The sequence below is a fragment of the Phocoena sinus genome, chromosome 4 (genome assembly GCF_008692025.1).
Source record: "Phocoena sinus isolate mPhoSin1 chromosome 4, mPhoSin1.pri, whole genome shotgun sequence".
NCBI lineage: Eukaryota > Metazoa > Chordata > Mammalia > Artiodactyla > Phocoenidae > Phocoena > Phocoena sinus.
The window spans coordinates 143,933,959-143,959,623 of NC_045766.1; the positions used below are offsets into that span (position 1 = coordinate 143,933,959).

Here is a 25,665-nt window from a genome sequence, read left to right on the forward strand (position 1 = left end):
GCGGTGTTACCTCGTAATGAACTGAAATCGTCCACACGCCAGTTCTCTTGCTTACCGTGCTGTCATTTTGCTTCTTGAAGGGCCACCAGGTAGTTCTTGCAGGCGCGTCCATGCTCTGTGCACGTCTTCCTCACCGTCACCTACCACTGAACTGTAAGTGCCTTTGGAAGGCCTACCAACCAGTCCCGACAAAAATAGGTGTGTCCCCGTCACCTGAACGCCCGAGGTGGCCGAGGGCCAGAGAGCCTGGTCCTTAGAAGGCTTTGCAGGCGGACCCCCTGACTCAGAGGGAGTTGCTCATCTAGCCCCACCTCCCCACGGAGCAGAGTTTTCCCAGGACACCTACTGTGGTTGCCCCCTCTGCCCCAGTTCACCCGACCGGCCCGCACAGATGCTGCAGAGTCACTGCCGCTGCGCGGACGGCGCTGGGGGAGTTCTGAGCTGCCCCGCAGCACTGGAGACCTGGCCTGGCTTTCCTGGGCTCACGCCTCAGGCTGTTTACCCGTGTTTGGTTTGCATAGTAACCTGTGTTCTCCGAGGTCCCAGTTTGGTTTGGAAGGGTGTTGTATCAGTGGGTCCCTGAGAGCCCCGGCGGCCTCCTTCCTGGGACCTCTGCCACCACCGGCTTGTTTACCCCAGAGCTTTTCACGCGTGGGGTTTATCTTTGTTATTTACGTGTTTATTCGTGTATTTAAAGCTGTGGGAGGGCAGATCGGGTTGAGTGAAATATAAAACCTCCAGGAGAGAGGGCAGGAGGTCGCCTCCCCCAGGTGCCACTGTGTGTGTGTGTCCCAGACCGGTTCCCAGCAGAACGCGTGGACGGGCCCTCCTCCAGGACGCGTGGATGGGCGTGGGTCGGAGCGTCTTCTCTGGGAAGTGCCTGGGTTGCAGACGCCGCAGCTGCCTGCTTCCTCTGGGACCAGTGGAGAAAAACCGAGAAACTCACGCCCTTTCCAGTTTCTAGCTGCCTGCAGACACCAGAAGCTCAGTGTCCAAGCGTCAGCGGGAGGGATGCCCTGGGCGTGGGAACGAGGGGCGGGGAGGGGGGAGGGTGGTGTCCTTGGTGGGAGGGAGCCCAGCAAGGCCTTCAGGGGCCCGGAAGCCACGAGTGAGTGCTTTTGGCAACGCGTCTCCCCCAGGTCTGGTGCCCAGCTAACTGGATAAGCAAGCCCTGAGCCGGCCCTCGCAGCGGGCTGGCGGCATCTCGGCAGCAGACTCCGGGCAGCGGGCTGGCGGCATCTCGGCGGCAGACTCCGGGAGCGAGAGGCCCGCCACCTGGGACAGAGCAGAGGGGAATCCGAGCCCTCTCCTCCCCAGACCCGGGCCTCGTCGCTGCCCTTCTGCGTGTGCGTCCGTCCCATCGTCCTGAGCCAGGGTGCCGGGATTGACACAGTGTCTTTGGGGAAACTGGGCCAGAGGGTGATTGACTGCCATTTAACAAGCGTCTGAGGCGTGGAGACGTGGGGACCAACTCCGGGTCATCCCGGCCCCTGGGGACTGCAGGAGACAGGATAAGCCCAGCCCGCTCGTTCCTGGGGCGTCTCGGGTTGGACCGGCCAGCAGGGGACAGCGATGTGCTCAGAGCCCACCTTGACCAAACAGGTTTCAAATGCTGGTGACCTTGGGCAGGACGCTTTGGAGTGGGCAGCAGTACGGTGATCGTTCTGTGAGTAATCCTGGTACAGTACCCGTCAGTTAACGTGACCTTGGTGTGGCCCCCGTGGCCTCCCACCCACGTGTCTCGGCATGGTCTACTTTCCACTTAACTCTTGGCTCCTTGTTTCTGGGTCAGGAGCTTGTGGGCCTGCGGATACCAGGGAAGGGGTTTGCCTCTTGTTAGGGCTCTACCTCGCCTGCTGCCTTGCGGGCCCTGCCAGCTGGCCTGTGGTCCTTGGTGTCCGCCACCGTGGGCAGGCAGTGTGGGGTACCCTGCTGGATGAGGGGGGTCAGCGGGGATGACAAAGAGGGCTGTTTGAAGCTACACAATAATAACTGCATATTCTTCACATGTGCCCGTGTGTGAAGGGCGTAATGATTACTAATAGTTAAGCAGGAATAGTTAGTTACACCTTGAGTTCTGCTGAGCTGCGTAAGAAAGGGAACGTGGAAATGTCATGAGAAGAGTCATCTAGTCAGAAGAAAGGTTTCACCAAGTTTGTTTTTTGGGTTTTTTTTTGTTTTTTTGCGGTACGCGGGCCTCTCACTGCTGTGGCCTCTCCCGTTGCGGAGCACAGGCTCCGGACGCACAGGCTCAGCGGCCATGGCTCACGGGCCCAGCTGCTCTGCGGCATGTGGGATCTTCCCAGACCGGGGCACGAACCCGTGTCCCCCGCATCAGCAGGCAGATTCTCAACCACTGCGCCACCAGGGAAGCCCTTCACCAAGTTTTTAAAGCATTCCTTTTATGTTGCTGCTGTACAGAAACCACCAGGAAATTCTAGCAACATTCTCCCTGGTCTTTGAATACTTTGTATAAATCAATAATTTTCAGGTCCAGGGAAATAGAGCCATTATATTTCTGTGCCATTTTCTTGTGTAGTATTTGTTCTCCTTAACTTTAAAGAAGAGACGTGGAGAACCAAACCCGAGTAGTTATAGCAAGTGATGCTGGCCTGTGGGCCGCTCTCAGCAGAGGACGGAGAGGACGCTTCCCTCCATGGGTCCCAGCCACGCACAGCCATGCAAGCGCAGACGGGCCCCCCACGGCGAGTCTCCACTCAGCAGAAACGCTGCTTATAGGAGGAGGGTTTTGGCAAAATTCCTATGCCAACCTTTAATTCAAAATAAATAAAACCGGGCTTCCCTGGTGGCACAGTGGCTGGGAGTCCGCTTGCCGATGCAGGGGACACGGGTTCGTGCCCCAGTCCGGGAAGATCCCACATGCCGTGGAGCGGCTGGGCCCGTGAGCCATGGCCGCTGAGCCTGCGCGTCCGGAGCCTGTGCTCCGCGACGGGAGAAGCCACAACAGTGAGAGGCCCGCATACCGCAAAAAAAAAATAAATAAATATAAATAAATAAATAAAACCAAGTTACTAGGTAACTTGGTACTAGGTAACCAACGTTCTAGGTTTGGTGTGTTTTACACAAATCACGTAAAGGGCATCATAAAAACCTGCTGCAGTCCCCATGTCCCACGTGGTCAGCGCAGCCAAAACCAGGGTTGAGGTTTTGCTTCCCCCCTGCTTCTAGCCTGGAGAGACACCTCGGGTGTTTCTTTAATCTCTGCTGATCTGTTGCCTCCAAAGGAAACGATTTGGGCACAGTGACGATGTCATCATAAGAGCTATAACCGCCTTTGGCATTTGCCGCGTCAGGAATTTCTCCATGGGGACCTTGACATAGTAAAGTGGTCACTCCCACGTTACAGTGGAGGAAACTGAGGCTCAGCCGGGAAGCGGGGGCGGGGTGCAGGGATCGGAGCCCAGTGACAGCATGTGTGTGCTGTGCACCTCTCCCTGGGGGCTCTTTCTAGGATGCGCTGAAGACCCCAAAGGTCCATAGCCCAAAGGAGGGCAAGGGCCCGGGCCGCATCTGCCAGTGAGCCGCCTTCCCCAAGCTGGGACTTGGCAGGCATGGGACCAGTGGGCTCAGCCTGACTGTTCTGTTCTGTCCCCGACACGTGGCTGGGAGTCTGGGCCCAAGGGACCATGTAAGGCCCGGGGCCGAGGGCAGGCCCGTCACTGCTCCCCAGGGTCCAGAGTCCAGCGCAGAACAGAGGAGAAGCAGATACGGCACAGCCCCTGGAGGAGCCCCTGGGGATGTGGTCTGAGGACACGGGCTCAGAGGAGACTGCGTGGGGTGTGCAGGGACCCCACCCCACACCGGTCACCCACCCGCCTGCCCCCCGAGCTTGGCTCCAGCCCTGAGAATGCAGCAGGAGGCTGGGGACAGGACAGGACTTGGGAGCATCCCCAAGGCCTGGAATCGAAGGTGACCGTTGGGATGCTGGCAGTGGCAGCAGGGCGGGCCATGGCCTGATTTCGCTTCAGACGAGCAGTTAGTTCTGGCTGCTCATGGAGAAGGCCTGGAGAAGAAGGCCAGGAGCAGGGCAGAGCCAAGTGGGGCTCAGGAAGTCCTCACAAATAGCCTTTTCTTTTTTAAAATTTATTTATTTATTTTTGGCTGTGTTGGGTCTTCGTTGCTGCACGCGGGCTTTCTCTAGTTGCTGTGAGCAGAGGCCACTCTTCATTGCGGTGCATGGGCCTCTCACTGCGGTGGCTTCTCTTGTTGCAGAGCACGGGCTGTAGGTGCACAGGCTTCAGTAGTTGTGGCTCGCAGGCCCCAGAGCACAGCCTCAGTAGTTGTGGCGCACAGGCTCAGTAGTTGTGGCTCGCGGGCTCTAGAGCACAGGCTCAGTATTTGTGGCACCCGGGCTCAGTAGTTGTGGCTCGCGGGCTCTAGAGTACAGGCTCAGTAGTTGTGGCACCCAGGCTCAGTAGTTGTGGCTCATGGACTCTAGAGCACAGGCTCAGTAGTTGTGGCACACAGGTTCAGTAGTTGTGGCTCACGGGCTCTAGAGCACAGGCTCAGTAGTTGTGGCGCATGGGCTTAGTTGCTCCGGGACATGTGGGATCTTCCCGGACCAGGGCTCGAACCTGTGACCCCTGCATTGGCAGGCGGATTCTTAACCACTGCACCACCAGGGAAGCCCCCCAAATAGCTTTTCAGATGGTAACTGGCCTCAGGGGAAAGGTTGAGTCCAGGTGCTGCCGGTCAAGGATCAGGTCAAGAGTGCCTGCCGCCTTCCCTGGAGACCCGGGAGAGCCCTCCGCTCAGTGACAGGTCACGACCTCACGGGCAGCATCCTTGCCGTCCCACAAGCAGACGCACCCAGGACTCCAGGGTCTCAAGGCTGCGTCTGCCCGACTTTGGGGGCTTGTTCTGCGGACGTAGATCACTGGGCAGCTCTGGGGGAGGAGGGCTGTGTCATGACTCATTGGGAAGGCAGAGGTGCGTCCTCTCCTGGGGCTCCGCGCGTCTTCCGAGGAGCTGGCCTCCCAGCTCAGCAGCTCCTCCACTGCTGTAGGGATTAAGGGCTGAAAAGCCTTAGCCAGTGGGACTGTGCTGGGCAGTGCTTGGAGCCCCGCCCATGGGCTCAGTGGACGATGACTGCCTCCTCCCCTGGTAGCTTCTTAGGCCGGGAGCCAGAGGCTGGAATGGCAGGACTACGCGTCTAGAAGGAGCCTTACAGAGCCTGTCCAGAGGCCCCAGGTCAGCTGCCTCAGGCCACTCGGGGATGTTCACACCCCGCAGACTCACTGTGGAGCTCGGGGCCCGAGCAGGCTTCTCCAGCTGTGGGTGCCCCCACCATGCAGGGCGCAGGGCTGCGAGGGGGCCAGGCAGGCAGCAGCGGGGTAGCTGCCAGTTTGGAAGACGGTGTTTTGTGCCGAGTGCCACAAAGGTGGACGGCATAACGACTGCCGTTCCATCCCAGTACAGCGTGAAGAGCCCTCAGAAAGCCTTTCGCCACTCCTCGCACATCTGTGCCCTGAGAACGGGTTTCGCGGGGGACACCTCTGCCCCTGGGTCACCTCATGTCACCTCGGCCCCTCGTTGCAGGTTCAGACATCGCAGGCTGGGGAGGCATCAGAGGACAGCAGCCCCCAGTTTGCTTGTTCCCTCATCCAGTTCATTCCACACCCTTCCCAAGAGTAAGAGGGGCAACTCCTCCCCACGGTTCTTTGCAGAGATGGTGCCGGAGCGGCTGTGCACCCAGCGCCCGGACTTGGAACTGGGTGGCACGTGTGGCCTGGCGTCCGGGTAGGGGGCTGGGGAGCCCGTGAGCCTGGACCCAGCCCCGCATAGAGGACCTATGCCTGTCACCTTTCCAGCCCGGGGGCCGAGCCAGGCCCGCCCGTCTAGCTCACCACGTGACCTGCCCCAGGCCGGGCGGGGTTGGGGGCGTCGTGCTGTCCGGGTTCCCGCATGTGCCCTCCATCCGCAGTCAGGTCGGGGGCTGGGGGGGCCCCGCTGACCTGTCTCCTGGCCGAACCCCGTGACGCCACCTGCTTACGACGGCTCCAGGCTGCAAGCCGCTTACTGGATTAGTGTGTGCCCGCAGAGACCCCGCCGTGGCCGAGGAGAGGCCCGCATTTTCTGTGTGGCTCCAGAGTTCCGTTTGCATCTGCGCTGGCCGCTGAGACCCGCAGGCCGCTGCTGGGAAGGCGGGACCCAGAAGTGGTGTCCCCTCTTTGCGGGGTAGATGATCTGGGTGGCTGAGGCCCAGGCAGTGTGGACCTGGCCGTAACCCCACTTCTCATCCTCGGCTGGAGGCTGACCCACCCCCGCTGCCAGTCTCCTCTCACCGACTTTCAGAAGGATCCGAAGATGCTGGCCAGCTACTCGGCCTGCCTGTTCTGGGGGGTCTGCGCCGCCCTGCTGGCCGTGGCTCTGGCCTATTATTTCTACTGGTGAGCATGGCCGGCGCCCGGGCCGGGCTGTCCCGGGGGCAGGGGGCGGGCAGGGGAGAACGTGCTTCTGCTTTTGCTGCGGCTCTGCCCCCTCTGCTCTCCACACTGACAAACAGCCCCTTCCGTCGGTGGGGGCCTGGCAGCAAACAAGGCAAGCAGGTCACCAGAGCCGGCTGCGTCTCCGCGAGGCGAGGCTGCCGCGGCTGCTAATATACACGGTGGTCTGTAAATTAAGTGGAAAACGGGTAGTTTCCATTAAAGGGATACCGCTCGTTGTAGCTGTAAATGACGAGCCGGCTTATGGCAAATCACTCGGACCCTGTGCGCAGTCGCGAGGGGAGTGCCCACCAGTTCTTGCCGTGAACGCAGGGAGGTGGCGAGTCGGAGACCACACCCGCCTGGGCTCCCGACGCCCCTTTCCAGCCTGGCCCCTCACGAGGCTGGGATCGTAAACGGGGCCTGTGAGCTCCAGGACCCCAGTTTCCGTCTGGAGAGCGAGACGCCGATGTCCTGTCTCTGCAGGTGACAACCTCGAGCAGGGGGCCGATGGTGATGCCACGGAGTTCAGGGAGCCACCCACACAGGGCGGCGCCCACCTGATAGTGGCAGCTGGCAGGGCGGCCGTGCGGAAACCCAGACCCCAGGTCTGGGGCTGACTTGATTTGCTAGAGCTGGAGAACGGGGTAGCTTCCTGTGAGGAGACATCTGCTCTTTTGAAGGTTCTGTCCCGGGATTATTTTTGTTTCCTCCCTTTTTGTACTTGGCTGATTGGGAATTCAGTTCTCTGATCTGGAAGCTTTCTGTCCCATAGATCTGATTAATGCTGGTTCTGTTTCTGATGACGAGGAGGGGCCAGGCCGGTAGGCAGGGGGTGGGGGGGCCCCCCCAGGCAGGCTTGTCCTTGGCCCCAGGCTCTGCAGCACCGCCCCCATCGTTAATACAATTTACAAGTGAGGATTACACAGAACCAAAAGATAAACACATGAGTGTGGGGAGGAGTTAGCCCTAATTCCTAACTAGACTTGTGTCCCTTGCTAAAGGGGTTTCTGGCCTCTTTTGAGGGTGAGTAGCAGCTGTGTTGGCCAGGAGTGGCCCCCATAGGAGGAGTGACCAGTAACGTTACCACAGACTCTGAGACACTCCTGAGGGTGAAGGACCACGGCACAGGTGTGCAGTACCACTGCCCACAGGTAGCCTCCGCGGGGGGCCGGCTCCGGGCCCCTGGGGTGGGTGGCGGGTGTGTCTGTTGCCCCGTCTTCATGTCATGGTGAGTCCAGGCAGGGAGGGGGCAGTCTGTGCACTTCTGCTGGGCGTGGGGCAGGGGAGGGGCGGCTGGTTTCTAGTCTGGTCCGTCCTCCCGCGTTCCCTCCACCGACACTCGTCCCAGCCACTCAGTGGTCGCTTGATCCACAAACGGGTAGAGACCCAGTTCAAGGAACATTCTTGAAGCAGCCATGATCCGACCAGAGAGTCTGGCAGCCCCTGTCGGGTTCCCGAGGCTGAGAACTGAGAGGGGGTGTCAAGGTTGTCATTCTCTGGGTCTACAGAACTGTCCTCCCCAGCCAGTGCTGGACTCCGGCGCTGCCTTTTCCGTGGCCATTGTCCCCAGTGACCCCGCACCCTGCTCCGGGCGGGCACTGGCTCAGCGCTGGCGGAAGGCCCCCTGCAGAGGGGCGACTGGGGGCTCGCAGCTCACTGCACAGATGCAGCCCAGCTCCTGGTCGGAGGGTGCGGGGAGGAGCGTCCTGCTCCGCGAGAGGCCGGCGCACCTTCGTGGACGCACCTTTGTGGACGTGCGCACACTTCAAGGACAGGGTGGTGGCCTCCGTGCTGCAGATCATGTAAATCTCGGCTCCCCCTACTGGGAGCAGCACGGGAAGTCCAGCGGGAGGGACCTTCCCCTGGCGGGCACCGGGTGGCTATAGTCACAGCTGCCCGGGACGTCCCAGCACCCAGGACAGAGGCCTCACCTCCTCTGGTTCTCTCCGTGGGCAGAGAACCTGGACAGAGGCCTCACCTCCTCTGGTTCTCTCCGTGGCCAGAGCGGGCTCCATCTGCTGCTGGGTGTGAACCCGTCACTCACAGGGGCGCTGGACGCGTCCAGCATGGTCTGGGGGAGAAGTCGCCCTGCCCCATGAAGGGGGCCCCTTTTGAGGCTTTATGTGGGAGAGTCTGGTCTGGCAGCCCTGCGGGGTCACAGAAGGTGCCACGCGGACCCTCTGACCGGGGAGTGAGGTGGGGGAGAGTCGCCTCGTCTGGGCTCCGGGGCCAGGATGGAGCCCTGCTTTTCTCAGGAAGCCTGGTTAAGTTTGATAAGTTTCCCTCCCTGTTGAAGTGTGTTTATCGCTCTGGGGTTTTGGGGTGTTTGTGGGGGGGAGAAAAAAAAACCTAGCGCTGAAAACCTTGTTTGAAATTATAACGGTAGCTGTTTTTCATGTTAGTTATTTATAACCATGTCCAATAATCAGATTTCAACCACGCCCTTCGAAATGAAATGTGTAGAGAATAATTAAAACCTCATTAATGTAGAGCGAGGAGGGAAAGTGAGTCTGAATTAGTGAAACTGGCGAACAAGAGACACTAAGAGCTTCACTGAGCTCACAGTTTGGGAAGTAACTGGTCAGCCCATCTCTTCGCTGCCGACCGTCTCAGAGTGTGTATCTGTTATCTTCAGCATGGAGTGGGGCACCCAGGATTCCCCAAACTAATGTGGCAACAAGACCCTCTTGTGCAAGCCGTTTCTTGGGGTTAGCAGCTGAATTATGCGGTTTTACAGACGCTCAAAATGATTCAGATATCTATAATTTGTAGGGAGAATAGCACCTTTGTTTGCTGACCTGGGAACTTGAATGCCCTTTAAAACTTGGCTTACAAAGGCTGTTTCAGACCTCAGCTGTTTATAAAGAAAGGAGGGAGGGAGGCTTCTTAACCCTTAGAGCCAGCCTGTGCCACTGCGCGTAAAGGCTGCCTCATCGCCATCTTCAAACAGATACAGAAATTCAAAAGGATCATGTCACCTGCTGAGGCCACAGACACGGGACAAGAATGCAGTCCTAAGCCCCAGTGTCAACACACTCCTCCTTTTTGGTGGAGAAAACCGTGGCGGGCGGGCGGGACCCTGGGCACTGAGGGTGGACGCTGACACGTTGACAGAATTCATCTTCAGAGTCGCCACTGAGAATGAGTCCTCGGGCTCGTTCCACAGAGTTTGCATGTGCCTCTCTCTCCTGACTTAAACTTTATCCAGTTCCCCAACAGATCTTTACTGAGTATCCACCATGCCCCAGGCACTGTTCTAGATTTTTGGTGATCAGTGTGTAAGATGGACCAAACCCCCATCGTCATCAGCAGTACCTGTCCACTCCTCACGCTGAGTGACTTAGTCAAATTACGTGCCTCCCACCTTCTCTCCAATGCCGCCACTAAGTTTTGTTACTTATATACTATTGTTTTTAGTTATTTTACCGTTCCCTTAAAACTGTAATGTACTCAAATTTCCACTTTTTGTTGAATCAACTTAGACAACAATCTCTAGACCCCCATTATGTAAAATAATTGGGGTTTATGATGTTCATATTCTGTTGTGTAATTATAATTAAATTCTCCATGCTTCTTTCGTAGGTTGATTGTAGATATTAAAAGTCCAGAAACAGCACATTCACAATAAAATTCTTAAAAATTTGTTGCTGCAGATGCTAAAAAGGAAGAACTAGAAATCTAAGTGCTTAAGTCTTTGCTGCTCGAAGGAGGAAGTTTTAAGCACTTCGTTAAACCCCCCTGTTAATTTGATTTACATTTGGGTCACAATTTCTTTGCATAGCATTTTTATTACTTGAAAAATCTTAATTGGTTTGTTATTTTTTATTTTTATTATTATTATTTATTTATTTATTTGCGGTACGCGGGCCTCTCACTGTTGTGGCCTCTCCCGTTGCGGAGCACAGGCTCCAGATGCGCAGGCTCAGTGGCCGTGGCTCACGGGCCCAGCCGCTCCGCGGCATGTGGGATCTTCCCAGACCGGGGCACGAACCCGTGTCCCCTGCATCGGCAGGCGGACTGTGAACCACTGCGCCACCAGGGAAGCCCGTGTTTTTTTATTTTTGAGAAAAGAAACATATTCCTTCTTCAATACCAAAAACTTCCAGCTCCCTAGTTATATTCTTTGTTGAACAAATTCTATTTTCTTCTTGAAAGATTTCCTGTTTTAATTTGGGCCAGTTTCTTTCCAGGCCATCTATAAAGTTGTTATCCTGGCGTTTCTTTTCATTGCAGAACTGCCTTCTTAAATTCCATGTCTTCCTCTTCGTTAGATTCCTTCTTGTTTTGCTGGGCTACATCCTCAAATAATCTTTTCACAAAGGATGAGTGGAAGTTAAATTTTCTGAAACCTCGCCTATCATGAGGTTGCCATAATTTTTGTCTTCTTCTTTGTGTGGGTCAGCGTCCTGATAGAAAACAAATGTGTGAAGGGAGGATTAGTAAAGGGGCTGTTTACAAAGGTGTAGGCAGAGATTAAGAAAGCAAGAAGAAGGTAAAAAAGAACTTGAGTGAGCAAGTTCTTGCAGATAGTGTGACTTATTTCAGCACACTTTTTGTGGGGAAGGAGAGTCCAGGGGAAAGTAGGAGGAGAATCATGGAATTAAATTTTACTGTTCTTGGTCCCAGGGTCCAAATTCTGTGAAATTTGTAAAGTGACCACATTTCGGATTGTTCACGTGTCAAATCCTCGAGGGAAAACCTGCCGTGTTCCACTGCTATTGACCTAAATAAAGGTTTCAACCTGAAAGCACTTAGGAAGCGGACGCTGCTGATAGTGAGATAACCATTTCGATACATTTAATGTGACAATAAAGCATTTGTACTACGACTGTATTATTATTTCTTGGTTCAGTCAATAGACCCGTCACTGCTCTGTATGTTACAGTTTAGAAAAATCCATAGAATGGGGGTGAGTGAGCTGTGCAGGAGAGAAGAAAGAGCCTCTCAGAGAGGGCGATCGTTCCCGGTGCTTCTTCCAAAGGGAACTGGACAGAGTGCGTGGCCGTTCATGCAGGGGCAGGGGTCGGGGCGGGGCGCGCTCCAGCCGTGTTGGGACCTTCCGTCAGCAGCGCCAAATGTAGAGGACTTGGAGTTTCTATGCTGACTGGAAGGGATTAAAACTTCTTAAGCAATTTAACACTTTAAATGTTGCAAAATCATTGCCACCATAACGGGGTATCATTTAGCAGATTAAATTAATCCTAGTGAGTCTTTGCCGTTTCGTGAATTGAGTTTTCTTTTCTTCCGCTCAGTGCATTATTCTATCTTGATACCCGGTCTTTCTGTCAAGTAGAGCATTGCATCCTGAACTTAGGTGGTGGTCTGTACCATTATCTCTTAGGATGCAGAAACAGTGACTGCCCACAGCAGGTGCTTCGTGAGTATTTACTGATGAAGGAGAAAAGCCCAGCGCTAGAAAGAGCTAGACAGGTCGTCACCTGTCTTCTTGCTCAGGCTTCAGTATTAACTCTCTGTCACAGCTGGACACATCTGTAAAGGTCACCAGATTCCCTGGTAACTCTTTCCATGGCTATATTAACATTAAACTCAGAAAATGTTTTATCTATTGTGCCTTTTAAATATTAACACATTTGGTTATAACTCATATCTTTGGAAGTAGACGTGTTACCTTACATAATGGGGCTATCAGTGGGAGATGTGTGGCTGGTACGTTCACCTACAGGATTCGTCATCAGTTCCTGTGCTGTTTCTATCGAGTGCTGGGTGCTGGGTGAGATCGGGGCAGAACGGCAGCCAGCCTGCTTGCTGCAGGTTGGCCCCGACTTTTAGGGAAGGACACTGTGGGACTAGGTCTGCCCTAGAGGCAGCCGTCGTCCCTCAGCTGCTGGCCTGTCCTCCCCGAGCAGGATCATCTGAAAGTGATCACAGCAAGAGGTTGGTTCCCCCCCCAAAGAGCAGAAAGCAAGGCCTGTTCCTCAGATACAGCCGTGCTCTCTCTAGGGTGCCCTGCAGGCCTCTGATTGTGTCGCGTCCAGTGGTCTCAGGTCTCCTCCCCCACCCCACCCCCGGATGCGCCCACGTTGCCCGCGACCCAGCCGTCCTCAGATGCTGCTGTCGGTCTTGCCTGCTATGGAGAGGCATCCTTAGGGTAAACTTGAGAACAAAGGGCTCTGGTGTAAACTTTTGGGGATTGGGGGAAAAGCAGAAGAAAGACAAAGCCTGGGAAAGGGATGAATTCATGTTCAAGGAAATGAAGTGAGGAAGAATTTAGGATTTACCTGTTCATAGATCACCTCTTACCTTCACAAAAGGGTGTGAGGGAGCCAGTGGAACTGCCCGTAAAATCTCATCAGACTCCACTAGCGTTTCCCATTTGTACTGGAAAAACTGATTTCAGGGTGAGAAGCTCCGTTGTGGGGATGCAGCAAGGAGGGGGCGGCCATCGGTTCCTGGCACCTGCCCCCCAGGAACGGGAGAGGTCTCCCCAGCGTCCAGTGCCCCCTGCCCCGCCCGGGACTTGTAACCTGAGCGTCCAGGTGGGGCAAAGTGGGGATGGAGCAGCTCTGGGGGCAGGAGTGGTCTGCTGCCCTGTGGCCTTGAAGGCTGCTTGTCCAGCCCCACCACAGAGGTTTTCCACTTTCCGGTCCGGCTACTGGTAGGAAAGGGAGGGGGAACTCAGGGCTTGGCTCCCAGGGTCCCGGGGTCCCGGGGTCCCGGGGCGACGCCTCTGCTCTGCGTCAGGCCGTGTGCGGCAAGTGGGTGCGTGGTGTTCGTGACAGTCTTCGTTTGACTTTCTACCTAATACCTGATTAACGTTCTCGGAAACCATCCTCTACTTCACACCGCGCGTGTCTGAGGTGCTCTGAGGTTGGGCTCCGGCCAGAAGCTCAGATGAGAGGCAGGCTGCTGACTGACAGGCGACCCTCGTTCTCCGGCTTGGGGTGAGCCTGACCTCTTCCGAACGCCTCTGGGTCGGGGCTGCTCTGGGACCCGCGAAGCGGGCTTTTCCTCCCCTCTGGACAGAGACCGAGGTGGACATTTGAAACCCGTCGTGTTTACTCCATTTTGAATCCTACGTGTTTTTTTTTTTTTTGAATTTTATTTTTTATATAGCAGGTTCTTACTAGTTATCTATTTTATACATATTAGTGTATATATGTCACTCCCAATGTCCCAGTCCTACCTTTCTAAAACTCTTATCCTTTTAAGTGTGTGAAACGTGATTCCTCTTGAATGGCAAATGTGACAACATTTTTTATCTTTGTAAGTGGCCTTGTTCATCCTTTGAGATTTGTGTTCTGCTTACTTAAAAAGCACTGTCAATTACCTATAGACTCTAGAGTTTGTGTAGGAGAAGCTTTTCCCAGACTCTCTCAGGCATGCTGGTTGGGAGTCATGGAGAAGAAGCCTGCGGGAGGGGAGACTCCCTCCGCACTGGCAGCTCTGGGACCCCTCACGCCCTCCCCAGCTGCGTGGCCTCCTGTGACCAGCTCCTCCTGGGTCTGTCCCCGGGAACCCCGGGGCTCAGTTCCGCCCCCTGCAGGCGCCCACCTTACCCCACATTTTTTGTTAATTGCTTGTCCTGTGACCTCACGTCTCTGATGGGGTCAAGAAAAGTCATGAACTTGCAGTCTGTCTGGCTTTATCTTGTTGCAGGCTGGGAGTGACAAGCCCTCTGCATTCCTAAGGGAACACCGGGACTCGATGTAACTTTTTTTTTTTTTTTTTTTTGCGGTACACGGGCCTCTCACTCTTGTGGCCTCTCCCGTTGCGGAGCACAGGCTCCGGACGCGCAGGCTCAGCGGCCATGGCTCAGGGGCCCAGCCACTCCGCGGCATGTGGGATCTTCCCGGATCGGGGCACGAACCCGTGTCCCCTGCATCGGCAGGCGGACTCTCAACCACTGCGCCACCAGGGAAGCCCTCGATGTAACTTTTTAAATTGTGAAATATATTGTACATGTAGAAAAGTGCATTAACAACCAACTTACTGAATAATTATAAAGCAAACTCCCATCTGTTTCTCTAAGAGTAAAATGTCTGTATTATAAAGGGCAGATCATTGTCACAAAGTTACATCCAAGGCACGTTAGCTGTGCCTGTTTTATGTGTGCACGTGTACATGTGTGCGTACAGGCCAGGCAGCCACCTTGGTGTGAGGGGTGCCCGCTGTGTCCTCAGGCCTAGAGCTTGTCACAGGCCTACTGTGCAGTCATCAGGCCTGGGAGCTCTTCACGTCCCTCCCACCCTGCACCGCAAACCTCACCACTGCTCGGGCCAGTAAAACCATCAGAACAACCTCAGAAAGACGGAGGATTCTGGAGCTCTGGTAGGTGGGGTAGGTGGGGCCCGGAGGTCCCTCTCATGCCTTCTCACCTCACCGTGGCCCGTGGCCGTCTGTCCCTGAGCTTCTGCCCCAGCCCCCCTCCTCGCCCAGCCGCCCCTCTCTTCTTGCCTGGGGCACCGTTTCCACAGTGGAAAGTCCCCCGGGGACATGACAGCACTTCCCCACCCTTGTCCTTAGTCTGTAGTTCCCAGGCCCTTCTCCTAGCCTGGCGGGGAGCTTCGGCCTCCTTTGGAGGGGGCTGGGGGCCTGGGGACCCTTTGATCCATCAGGCTCCTCCAGCAGCCCGCGGTCAGGACAGTGCTGGCTGCGCGTGGCCCCTGCCCTTCAGCCTGGGCAGCCAGTTATCTGTCCGGCCTTCGCTAGCTGCAGCAATGCCCCAGGTGTCTCCGACGGGACCCGGAAATATGGGCGGTTTCCTTTGTCCTGAGTCGGGAGCCCTCCCCCGCCAGCCTGCACAGCCCCTCTGCAGCCAACGGCACTGGCCTGTCCGGAGTTTGACAGGGTTTTCAGAGTCTTAGATGAGACTGTCAGGTAACATGCTACATTGGCTCTCCTGTAACGTTGGTCTTTCAGGAAACTTGTCGTTGAGGCAGCTCGTAATGACACGTGAAAGGCAAGAGCTTCAGGAGTCACACTGCTGGTGTCGCACGTGAACGCGGTAAACACGCGGCATCCCTTTAGCCAGCTTTGCCGGAGCATCGTGTGTTACGTGCGAGACCTGCGTGCGTGACAGTGCCAGCAACGGTGAGGGTGCGCGGGCGGGGGTCTGGGCCGCAGGTAACAGAAGTGGTGGTTGAAATACCCGAGACTCGTGTCCCCTCTGCCCCTTGCTGTGGCAGCTGCCGGCTGCTCGCCAAGGCCGCCGCCCACAGCGTGGGTCCTTTCTCCCCTTGCTTGTCCCTTCGTGCTCCTGACGTGGCTACCATGGATGCCCCTTACTCACTCAAGGAGGGCCAGGAGCAGAGGGGCAGCACGGTGGGCGGGGCCTGTCTCTGGTCCAGGAAAGCAGACGCCTTCCTGGGAGCCCCTGAAGGCCCCACTGCCTGGAACTGGGCCATCCCTGGGGCAGCCGCTCCAACTGGGGACAGGGTTACCTTTATGGCTTAGATCTGGGGCTGGGGGTCCCCTCCCAGGGCCCAAGGATGAGCGCTGCTGCCATGGCCGAGCTCTCTCATGAGGGGCGGTTGTCACGGAGGCCTGGAGGGGCCGTTTGGTACATCCTTTCATGATGCCTTCCTTACCCCTTGGTTGAGAGATGCGGAATGCCAAAAGAGTTTCATGAACCCAGTGATGGTTTTAAGTTAATTGTATCCTATTTGTTTTTAAGATTTTTTTTGATGTGGACCATTTTTAACATCTTTATTGAATTTGTTACAATATTGCTTCTGTTTTATGTTTTGTTTTGTTTTGCTTTTTTTTGGCCGCGCGGCATGTGGGATCTTAGCTCGACCAAACCCGCACCCGCTGCGTTGGAAGGTGCAGTCTTAACCGCTGGGCTGCCAGGGAAGTCCCAACGGTATCCTATGTATCGCGCATACAGTAGAAATACAAGCCTGCCTAAAGGCAAGTGCGAAGGAAAGCCAGGCACGTGGGACGTGTCCTGTGCCGTCTGCTCAGCCTGCAGCAACGCTCAGGCCACACGGCTTCCAAGTCTCCCCCCAGCGGCTGCAGGCTTACCGCTCTAGGTGCCCAGGGACTCCAGGAGGCCAGGTCCACACTCTTAATAGCAGAGGCTTCGTTGTATGTGATCGTATCTTGCAGGCTGTTCCCTGGTTCTTTTTCATGGTTGTCTTGGTTTTCTTTCCTGTTTGTTTCTCCATGTGGACTGCAGAATCAGCATTTCTAGCTCCAGGGCTGAGGGATGGGGGACCTGTTGGTATTTTAATTAGGATTCAGTTACATTTATAAATGAACTTAGAAAGAATGGTTTGTGTATTATTTATGTATTGCTATCTGAAAAACCACCTCAAAAGGTTGTGATTGAAAACAACCACTGTTTTCTTAGCTCACAGCTGTGGGTCGGCACTTTGGGCTGGGCTCAGCAGGGCGGCTTTCTGCTCGTCTCACCTGGGGTCATTTGCAAGGCTGCGGTCAGCCGGCAGCCTGCCTGGGGCCGTGGGTCCATTTCTGCTCCATGTGGGCCCACCTTCCAGCTGGCTGGCCCGAGTTTCCTCCTCTGGCGCCTGGAGGGTGTGCTGGAAGCTGCAAGGGCTCTGGAGGCCCAGGCTCAGGAGTCAGTCGTGTGATGCAAGGCCCGCCCCAGTCTATTTAGGGCTGAGCCCTGTCGCCAGCCTGCGTTGCGGGGCCGGAAGACGACCCCACGTCTCGATGGGCAGAACAGTGCTGCTTTACCAGGGCGTGACCACAGGGGGCAGTGTCGCCCCTGCCGCACAGTGTTTTCCCATTTGTTTAGTTCTGCTTTTGTCTCTTTCTGGATATTCCAAGGTTTACCCATATAAACCTGTTTATTCCTTCTGAAGTTCGTGATTAGGTATTTTATCTTTTTTATTGCAAATGTACACAGGGTCTTCTCCACTGTGTCTTCTGTTTTTGTGTGTTCACGTGGAGGTGTGCCCACTGGGCCACACTCTCTGGTGGCCTGGACATACAGCAGGGCTCTGTGTCCTCATCGTTCTGGTCACCAAGGGCTTGGATTGTGAGTTTGCACCCCTCTTGCTTTAGAGGAAATCCCTAGTCCTGGACTTCCAATTCTACCCCTTTCTACTTGCTAGAGAGGAACAATGGAGCAACGCAGGAAGCCATGCATTGAAGATGGCAGGGCTCCTGGCAGCCTGGGCCCCAGATGACCACGGTGGGCGGAGCTGCCAGGCTGCATCTTCAGTGCATGGCTTCCTAGGTTGCTCCATTGTCCCAAATAACCATCTGGGGCCAGCGACCTGGGTCTGTTAAGTCAGAAAGAAATAAACTTCTCTGTTGTCTTAGTGCCTCCTGATTACTTCAGGTAGAACTAGTTGTTGAACATGACTAGAATGTTGACTTCTGACACTGTATTAATTTCGTCCCTTTCAACGTTACTGTCGGCCTTTACTGTCTGCAGTGGCACTTTGGTCGCGGTGGACTCTCTGGGGTCTACACAGTACAAACCCACCAGCTGCGAGCAGGGGTGATTTTACTCCTCCTTTTCCATTTTTAGGCTCATGAGGTGGGACCAGCAACACATGATTATTAGCCAAGAAATGTCATAATTTTCAGCCTTATTGAAAGACGAGGTGGTCCCTGTAAGTGAATTTACCCAAGAACTGAAGCCAACCCCTTTAAACCTCAAAAACAGGATTGTGTTGGTCTAATCTAAAATTCTTGTTAGACTCATGAAAATCCTTCTCTGCCCCTCGGCCGCCATCCGTAGTGTGGTGAGTGGCGCAGCCCCCCTTGCGCGGGGGCGCGGTCAGGGTGGACAACAATTGCTGCCTTACGTTCTCATTCGTGATGCCATCGTGGGGCCGCTGGGTCTGCGAGCTGCCCCAGCCCCGGATGCCCTCCAGGTGGTGCTGTCTCCAGTCGCAGGCTTGCCTCTGCCCTCGTGCTGCCGTCAGCGGGATGCCTGCCTCCAGCGCCTGCCGCCCCCTCTTTTCTCATCTGGCACTTCGGCTTGGCCGTGGGCCAGGAGACCACCCAGTCCCACATGTCCCAGCTGTGTTGACAACAAGAGTGAGGAGGAGCCCATCTAGGAGCTAAGGAGTCCCTGTGGGTGACGTGTCTGCGTCCCTGATACCCAGACTGACTGCCCAGAAAGCGGTGGGGTTTTATTCCCATTCTTGGCTATGTTCTGAACAGTAGATGTTGCCACCTAAATTATCTTAAGATACTTTAAAAATATTGGAGATAATGTTATCTCTCTACTGTCCCTTGTTTCCAATAGTCAGTCTTGTTCATAGACTTTTTCTCTGGTGTTTCCTGACTCGGAAACAACAGAACTATTCACATGCAAAACAAAAACCTAGGGCTTGCCCCCAGTTTGCCCCCCCCCCCCCCCCCCGTGCAGCCAGCCAGCGTGGCCTTTCTGTTCTGCTGCCTCATAGCAGAACATAGGCACTCAAATATGGGACAGATGGATGGGTGGGCGGATGGATGGATAGGTGGATGGATGGGTGGATGGGTGGGTGGGTGGGTAGATGGGTGGGTGGGTGGGTGGATGGATGGGTAGGTGGGTGGATGGTTGGGTGGGTGGGTGGATGGATGGATGGATGAGTAGATGGGTGGATGGATGGGTGGGTGGGTGGATGGGTGGATGGATGGGTGGGTGGATAGATGGATGGGTGGGTGGATAGATGGATGGGTGGGTGGATAGATGGATGGGTGGGTGGATGGATGGATGGATGGGTGGGTAGATGGGTGGATGGGTGGGTGGATGGATGGATGGATGGGTGGGTAGATGGGTGGATGGATGGGTGGATGGATAGGTGGATGGATGGGTGGATGGATGGGTAGATGGGTGGATGGATGGGTGGGTGGGTAGATGGATGGGTGGGTGGGTGGGTGGATGGATGGATGAGTAGATGGGTGGATGGATGGGTGGGTGGATGGATGGATGGGTGGATAGATGAGTAGATGGGTGGATGGATGGGTGGGTGGATGGATGGATGGGTGGATAGATGGATGGATAGATGAGTGGATGGATGGATGGATGGGTGGGTAGATGGGTGGATGGATGGGTGGATGGATGGGTGGGTGGGTGGAAGGATGGATGGGTGGATGGATGGATAGATAGGTGGATGGATGGGTGGATGGATGGATGGGATGGGTGGACGGGTGGGTGGATAGATAGGTGGATGGATGGGTAGGTGGGTGGGTGGATGGATGGGTGGATGGGTGGATGGAACAAAGGAAGGAAGAAGGGAAGGTAACAGCCTTGGTTCTCCTTCATTATGGACTTTGAATTTGGATCACATATAACTAAACCGTTCTTTTAATCCTATAATCCAGACTTCCTATCTAGAACATCAAAAACAAGGCACTTTTGATATGTTTAATGTCTTCTCCCTTCAGCAGCCACTGTGCTCAAGGTCAGAGCTGCTCAGGAGAGACTGCCTGGACAGGGCAGGGTGAGGCTCCCGGGCTCTGACCTCATCTCCGAGAGGTAGTTGGCCCAGAGTGGTTATCAGTGGTGATGCCTTCTCCCTGGATCTCAGGAGCAGGGCAGCAGGGCAGCTGAAGTCCCCCAGAGCTGGCCAGCTTCTGCCCAGTGGAGAGCCACAGCACTGGATGTTTCAGGCTGGGGTGCAGTTTCAGGCTGGGGGTGCAGTTTCCGATTGGGCGCTGCTCCCCCAGCTGTAAGATTAGACCGCGTTGGCAGAGGCTGGAGGGACTGACGTGGGCCCTGTGTGTAAATGGGAGAGCGGTCTTCCATGTGCAGAGAGAGCCATTCACCTTCCCTGCATGGAGCACGGAAGCACTCTGATGGGCCCTCGACTACAACTTCTGTTTCTGTGGAAAGGCTTTATTGGAAAGATGGGGGTTTGGGCAAAAATGGGGGTGTGCCTGGTAAGGAGATCTGAAGACCACACCATCTGCCAGGCTAATTCCTGAGGAAGAGGGACAGAGGGGCCAGTGCCAGTCCTGTGGGCATCTGGGGCGGGCCCTGAGGCAGGTGCAGGGGACGTGAGCAGGGTGAGGCTGGGCCAGGGTCCGCGGCAGACCCCGGGCCTCCTGGGCAGCAGGACATGGGAAGGGGCCTGTGCACGCCCAGAATTACGGGATCTGGGAACAAGGCCTGCATACTTCTAAGAGCTGTGTTCCTCTGCTCCGGGGCCCTGACACACACCGCAGGCCGCGGGCTTAAACAACAGACATCGATTCTCCCTGTCCTGGAGGCTGGAAGGCCGAGGCCAGGGTATCGGAGGCTGTGAAGGAACAAGCTGCGTGTAGAGACCGCCTCCACCCATGTCCTCACACGGCCATCCCTGTGCACGTCTGTGTCCTAATCTCTTCTTATAAGGCTGCCGGTCCGATTGGATTAGGGCGCACCCAGTGCCCCCGTTTAACTTGATTTCCTTTGTTGAGACCATATTTCCAAATACAGCCACAACATACCCTTGTGAGGGGACACAGTTCACTCATAACAAGAGGTGCCAAGGTCGGGGCTGGCAGTGGCGGCGGCAGAGCCCGGCAGCGGGCCGGGCCCTTGGCGGGATAGTGGGGAGGTGGTCCAGGCGCTCCTGGCTCCCAGGTCTCCCCTTCACCACCCTGAGCCCCGAGCAACGCGGCCACGGGAACTGGTTCCGAACAAGCAGCAAAAGCCCTGGAGGGACAGTGTCAGGTCCACGAGGGTCCTGCTTCTGGGGCAGGGGGAGGAGGCAGTGCTGGAGCTGGGAGGAGGGTCTGGTCTGGCTCCCGGCCCTTCCTGCCCCACCGGAGCTCTGGCAGCTCCCGAGAGGCCCCGGCACTGCCTCTCAGAGGACGCGTGTCGTGTTGCAGCTCCGGGAGCCTTACTCTAACCTGCCCTGGAACTGTGGGCAGCACGGCTCTGCCGAGTGCCCGGCCCCTCCCCCTCCCCCGGCCGGCCTCTGTTCTGTGCCCCTTGTCCCCAAGTGGCAGCGCCACCCTCTGTCTCCCCTTCGGGGAGGGTGAGTGCACCTCGTCCCCTTCCCCGAGAAGGTGGGGTCCCGGCAGCTTGTACGGGGCCACAGTACCCTTAGGACCGGGCTGTGCAGGTGCCAGGCTTCTGGAACTACCTAAACTCTTACCTGAGGACGGGACTTGGGCTCAGGTTTCCTGGCCAGCGACAGCATCTGAGCGTTAATGAAAAGGGGCCGATGTCTTTTACTTTAAAATAAAACTTTATGGAACAATGGCGGTTACCTTGGGGGTGTCGGGGGATGGATGGATACCAATTATGCCTCATAATTTCTACCTTAGATGCGTTCTTTTATTCTAGGACGTATCACGTGTCTTCTAGAAGCTTACAGCAACGTCAGTGGAAGAGCTGCGTGTTGCTGCAGTTTTGAGGCATCTCATTTGTGTCGCGAGGTTAAGTGCATCACACAGGCAGGGGTGATGGGTCCCTACAGCACCCATTACAGGGCGGTGGTTATGGGTCAGAACAAGCTCTGCCCACTTGGCGCTCAGGATGTGAGAGTTAGGCGGGAGGGGGCCTTGATGGAAACTGGGGTCAGAGGCGGTTGGGGGTGGATATCAACTCAAACGTCTCCCATCAGATTGGGGGGTGAGCCCAGCAGGCTGAACTTTTGCCTTCAGACACCTAGGGGCACTGCCTTCACCAAGCTGTGGCAGGAAGGGGACAAGGGGCAGTGCCCCTGCTGGGTGAAGCCAGGAGCCTCCAGCGTCATCCTGAGCGTGAATTAGTCTCAAGGAAGCAGAGTCAGACTGCGGGGTATCTACGGGACAGCTGTCCCGGGCTCTTCCGGTGGGAGTGGGAGCGTGAGTGTGGTATAGGTCAGAGGAGAACAGGGGCGTGCGATCAAACGCCGCACTGGCCCTCGACCGGGGCCTGGATGAAAAGAAGTGACACAGGCCATTTTGGGGAACACAGATGGGATATTTGGTGATATGCTCACGTCAGTGTTAAATTTCTCAGATGTGATCACGGCGTTACGGTCAACCAAATGCCCAGATTCTAAGGTGACGCAGGCTGAACTGCTTAGGAGTGGATTTTCATCAAATATTCCAGAAGAAGTTTTTAAACTTAACTTTAGCCTATGCACAAGAAATGTCAAAATTAAATTTAAATATTCATACATATTTTTGTTACATAATGTTAGGTTAAGATGATTGGTAAAAGACTCTCAATCATAATAAATTGTATTACAATGAGATCCTGTAGAGGACGTACAATGGAAATACACATTTTTTTTTTTTTTTTTTTTTTTTTTTGCGGTACGCAGGCCTCTCACCGTTGTGGCCTCTCCCGTTGTGGAGCCCAGGCTCGGGACGCGCAGGCTCAGCGGCCATGGCTCACGGGCCCAGCCACGCCGCGGCACGTGGGATCTTCCCCGACCGGGGCACGAACCCGTGTCCCCTGCATCGGCAGGCGGACTCTCAACCACTGCGCCACCAGGGAAGCCCTCAAATTGTGAATTTTAACCTTCTCCCAGGCTGGCAACATGCGGTCGGCTGCTCCCTCTGATGCCGGGCAGTGGTGGCTGCAGCCCCGCCAGCCCCACCATCACAAGGGTGAACAACCAGTACACTGACGACCATGCTGGACCCAGAGAGCCACTCTGTTTTTCGCTTTCAGTACAGTATTCCATGAGTTATAGGAGACACTCACTTTACTATAAAATAGGCTTTGTGTCAGGTGATTTTGCCCAACTGTAGGATAATGTGAGTTTACACCGAGCACGTTTAAGGGGGGCGAGGCTCAGCTTTGATGTTTGGGAAGTTAGGTGTATTAAATATATTTCAACTTAAGATATTTTCAACTTACGATGGGTTTATTGGGATGTAATCCCGCTGTAAGTTAAGGAAGATCTGTATGTTTAAAAGTTCACAGTATGACAGAATTTATGCCCCTTGCATATTTAAACTTGGGTTTAAAAATGTAGGAATCACCTTAGAATTGTCTGATGATATATATATATATTTATTATTATTTTTTTAATGTTTTCAGGGGCTGCACACGAGCCAGTGCTCCTGGGGCCTGCCGAGTTGATGCTTTCCTGCTTACCAGTCTGCAGGCCTTGGGGGAGAGCTGGGGAGGGTGTGGGCTGATTGGGGAGCAGGGTGGGTTCTGCAGGGGTGGGGGGGCTGGTCAGCCCTCCCCCACCGTCATTGAGGGTCCTCCAAGTTAGCACGTGTGACTGACGTGTTACCAAGACTGTCAGGCCCAGCTGGGTCAGAGGTGGTAGGCCGAGAGGCAGCGATGTCCAAGCAGATGGTGGGCGCTGGGTGCTCTCGTGGCGGGGGCAGGTGGGAGGGGCCTGGACTGCAGCTGCCGACGTGCCTTAGGACGGGGTCTGGCCCACAGGGAGCAAGGACACCAGACCCACCTCTGGGCATTGGGGACAGACTGACAACCAGGGAGGACAGCCGACTGCAGCCAGGAGCCCCGGCCGGGCTCACCTCCAAGCGGGGCTGAGGGGCCGTTCCAGATGGGGGTGCGGCTCTCTGGGGCCTCTGGGGACGGACTTCCTCGACCAGAGATTCAGGAGATGGACCGGGGACTGGTGCTTGTTAAACAGATTCCCGAGGGAAGGCCTGTGTCCGCACAGAGGCTCGCTGGGGAAAGTGCGGGGCCAGAGGCTGCACACCTGCTGCCGTCGGCAGGTGAACAGGTGAGCGGACAGACTGGAGACCGCCCTGCCATCTGAGGCTGGACTGCAGATCCCATACGGGCCTCTTTATGTGAACCCCTAGCAAAGGAAGACTGATCCCGTGTCAGAAAGCGCAGAGGGGCTGCCAGGGGCTGGGGGTGGGGCGTGGACTGGGGGGTGATGGAGCTCAGAAAGCGCAGAGGGGCTGCCAGGGGCTGGGGGTGGGGCGTGGACTGGGGGGTGATGGAGCTGCTTTGTCTTGATCGGGCAGCGGTCTGACAGGCGCCCTCACACTGTGCACGTGTGAGTGATACCTCTGTGAAGCTGATTCTCCAGCAGGTCTGGCACGGACCTGGGGAACCTGCTTTTAACAGCATCACAGCTGATGGGCCGATCTTTGAGCTGGCTTTTGGGGACCCTGGTTATTGTGGGCCACATGTTTATTGTGCCTGACCCAGGATGGCGGGGTGGGGAACAGCCTGGTCTCCTGGAGCCGGGGGTGCAGGGAGCCTGCCGGGTGGCAGGTGTGGGTCCAGATGCCGGGCGGCAGCGTCAGGTCTGGTCAGAGCCGTTATCTCTGGTCCCAGAAGGCAGCTGGCCCCAGGCCTGGCCTGGCTGATGTGTGAGTCTGTGCGTTACAGAGGGGTCCCCGCCCACGGGGGCACAGACGCGGGGCTCCCTGCTGGGATTGGAGTGCGGCCCTCCTGCTTTGTGCTGCGTGGCCCTGAACAAGTCAAAAAGCCTCTGCGCTTCCTTTGCTCACCCGTCACATGGGGGCAGTGACGGCGTCCCCCGGGGCAGTGACGGCGTCCCCGGGTTCGTGCGGGTTTAGGAGGCGGTGGCAGGAAGCGTGTGCAGCGCCGCACGTGCGTCCTCTCGGGGCCTCTCGGGGTCAGAGCTTTGGACACGAAGGCGGGAGGCTGGGGCCTCTCGGGGGCTGCGGGCATCAGAAGGCCTGCCCGGGCCTGGGGGGCCGGCTCCCCTGGGGACTCCCACACCTGGCGCCAGGCCTCGGCTCCTTCCCTGTCCTCCCGGACATCCTCCCCACGTGGCTGTCGGCTTCTCCGCCACCCCCGCCCCTCACGCAGCCACTCGGGGGCCAAGGGCGGACGGAGGGCATCCTCTGGAGTCACGTGGTCTCGCGTCTGGCACAGCAGCCAGGCCCTTGTGCCCCGGTGTGCCCAGCGTGGCCACCCTGGAGGCCTCTGGAGCCCACTCCACTCGCATCCCAGAGAGCGTGGGGCACGTCTCTGGAGGACCCAGCCGCGGTCGAGGCAAGCAGCCACCAGGCTGTGACGTGGCCGGCTCTGAAAGTGCCAGGGCTCCGTCACAGCCGTCTGCTTGTTTCTGTCCACACGAGATTCCAGGGCAGCTCGCGGAACAAGTACAGCCATGAAACGCGAGCCTCTGGCTTCATCTTTGAAACCAAGAAACCAGTGTTGAAGGGAAGTGGGAGAAGCTGGCTGAGTCCCGAGGGGTCACCGCTTCTGCGTTAGAGACCAAAACAAAAGCCTTTCAGCTAAAAAAGGGTACAGCAGCTTGGGAGTTAAAAGACAGTAGTTGAAATGTTTTTATAGAGATTGAGTGTGCAGTTTTGATCTTTTAAGTAAGATGCTAAAAAAAGAAAAGAAAAATTACCCATCATGCCTTTACCTAGAGATACTCACTATTAATATTTG

General features: G+C 56.0%; 1 protein-coding gene across 4 annotated transcripts in view; it reads left to right on the forward strand.

Moving 5' to 3' along the window:
• Positions 1-25,665, forward strand: part of AGPAT3 (1-acylglycerol-3-phosphate O-acyltransferase 3) — a 98,515-nt gene that overhangs the window by 44,974 nt on the left and 27,876 nt on the right. Inside the window, exon 1 of one of the 4 annotated variants that reach the window (XM_032629978.1) lies at positions 23,988-24,007. The exons of the other annotated variants lie outside the window; for them this stretch is intronic. The gene's annotated coding sequence lies outside the window, so the exon portion shown is untranslated. Of the gene's footprint in view, positions 1-23,987; positions 24,008-25,665 lie in introns of those variants that run through there. 4 annotated transcript variants of the gene reach the window in all.